The sequence below is a fragment of the Quercus robur genome, chromosome 1 (genome assembly GCF_932294415.1).
Source record: "Quercus robur chromosome 1, dhQueRobu3.1, whole genome shotgun sequence".
NCBI lineage: Eukaryota > Viridiplantae > Streptophyta > Magnoliopsida > Fagales > Fagaceae > Quercus > Quercus robur.
The window spans coordinates 52,928,192-52,930,616 of NC_065534.1; the positions used below are offsets into that span (position 1 = coordinate 52,928,192).

Genomic DNA, 2,425 nt, shown 5'->3' on the forward strand with positions numbered 1-2,425 from the left:
TCTATGTCCATGAACTCTCTGTCTATCTTATGTCCCCCTATTTCTAAACTTTTTCCCCCCAAAAGGTTTGGGGTTTCCTACAAACAAACGAAATCTTTCTACATTATTCTATATATTCTATAGTTTCTTACCATGTCAATTTCCAATTCTTGGCCATTGAGATTCATGGGCAATATGAAATAATATTTATGACAAAAAGAAATATAAAACATGCAATTATACAAAATTGAGAATAAAATATAAACATAAGAAAGCCTTACCATTTTCATATTCTAAGGCTTGAAGTATCATCTCCACCTGGATAGAAAAATGTATTTAAATCAGATTATCCAGTGTATGTATTAAACAATCAGAAACTTATTTTTCAAGTATAAGCATGATTTGTCAATTATCACCAAAGTTGTATCAACACCACTTTAAATGCTATCTTTACTAGCGTTGTCAACTTGTCATTAGAATCTGGCTTATTAGCCACTTCTCTTTTTTTTTCTTTTTTCTTTTTCTCCCCTTCTTATTTTTTTTGTTTTTGATTAGTCATTAGCTACTTTACAGTTTGTCTACATCGGCATTCCTCTTTTACCAAACTTTTGCATAAGATTTCTCATTCCCAAGGGATAAAATAAAATAAAATAGAGAAAAGTCAAAATATCCTCCATTTAAGATTATGTCTTACTGCTTTACCACTATTAAAACTTAAATTATCATTAAAAATAACCCAATTGATGGGTTTCCAACAGATTTTAAGAAAAAGTACAAAGAACAGGTAATACATTATGCCATAATGCTGTATCAAGAAAGCAACTAGTCTTTGTTGAGCAGATAATAATTGCTTGTTTGAGGAATTGGTTTTCTATTTGATGGTAACTGCCAGGTTGGCTCCCTCACAGACAAGCAGTTAAATAAAGAACATCAGTTACTAAAACCATAAGATCTTTAAAAAAGGAATAATTGAACTTCAAACTAAAAGTTGGTACAAAGGTACTGTGTCAACGTTTTTTTGATACATTTTAAGTTGGGAGTGGGGATTTAAACCCTAGATGTCTCTGTTGGAAACACCAAGCAATGCCATTGAGCTACAAGGCTTCTTGGCAAAAGTAGTGAATCAAAGTTAAATTATTATTAAATAAAATGCATTACTACAGACGCAATATACCTTGTCAAGGTCCTTAACAATTTTAGCCTCTGGTGAAGAATTCTCCTCATATTCCAACCACAACTCACCTATTTCCTGGGCTGCAATTTATAAATAGGAAGTCAAAAATTGTCAAACAACTAATCACTTTTAGGTAGAGGAATAACAAATTCATTTTCCTAACATTGACAACAACACATGTGCACACATAGAGTTAGTGAATAAAGTACCTCTTGACCCTCCACCAAGTAATTTGCACATGTGGTCTAATGCTTCTCGTTGTTGTCGACTCTTCTCTTCCTTTGAAATCCCATCTGAAGGTGTAATGTCCCCAACAATGGCTATTCAAAAAAAAATTCACAAGGTAAAAATAACTTTTAATAGTTCACCAAGAGAATTTACTAAAGAAAAACACAAATAAGTAGAGATTATACAATGATCCTCATAAATCACGACTAATAGAACTTTTAAACATTTAAGGTCACATAATTGTAGTGTACCTGTAAAAGGATTAGTTCAATTTGCTGCAATATCATATGGATCTAATCCACTTACGTGTGGCTTTGGACCATTATCCAATATAGGAAAAAAAATGGGAAGGTTATGAACACCTAAGTGTTCTCATTGGAGTATAGTAATTCTAGTTAGACCTAAGTGATCTCATTGAGATTCTAATCAGCAAGTTTATATAGCTAGTAAAATATTAAATTATCATATTTTTGTTTTATTTAACTCAGAAATAACTTTTGCACCATCATATCTATGTTTGCTTGCAATGTCAATATTCCGTGACACCAAAAAACAACCAACTGGGATTCTCAAATTGTAAAGTTATATGAACTTCATTTCAACAAAAGTCTGGCTAGTTTTTGCTAATTTTCCAATTGTAAAGATTTGCTCCGTCACTCAAAAGGCAAATCTTTAATAATCAAAACCACACCAAAGTTTTATTTTAAAACTTGATTTTTTTTGGGTCTGCTGTTTCTGAAAGGTCCCTTTTTAAAATCCCTTTTGGCTTGAGTATTTTGGCCAGATTGGCTTTAATTCAGGTTTGATTTTAGATTTGGGTTTATATACTAAGGTATTTGGTTTAGAATTGGTTTGGTTTTGCATATTTGTGTTAGATTTGGTGTTGTTTTGAGTATTTGGGTAATCGAGGTTTGTTTTTCTAGAATATGTGATTATTAAGGAGGCTTACATGCAGATAATTCACTGTAAAATCTACAAATTGTGTTTTCAAAGTTATGTAATTGTTACTATTGTTTGTTTTAAAGCTTTCTCATGATTTTTTTG

The 2,425-nt window shown here is 31.4% G+C and overlaps 1 long non-coding RNA gene across 1 annotated transcript; it reads right to left on the reverse strand.

The window, feature by feature from the left end:
- Positions 1–213: 213 nt before the first annotated feature.
- LOC126714334 (uncharacterized) lies at positions 214–1,480 on the reverse strand. Its single transcript, XR_007651580.1, has 3 exons — positions 1,363–1,480; positions 1,154–1,233; positions 214–297 (listed from the first exon to the last, which is right to left on the reverse strand). It is a non-coding gene; the product is annotated as an uncharacterized LOC126714334 (long non-coding RNA).
- Between the last annotated feature and the right edge of the window lie 945 nt (positions 1,481–2,425).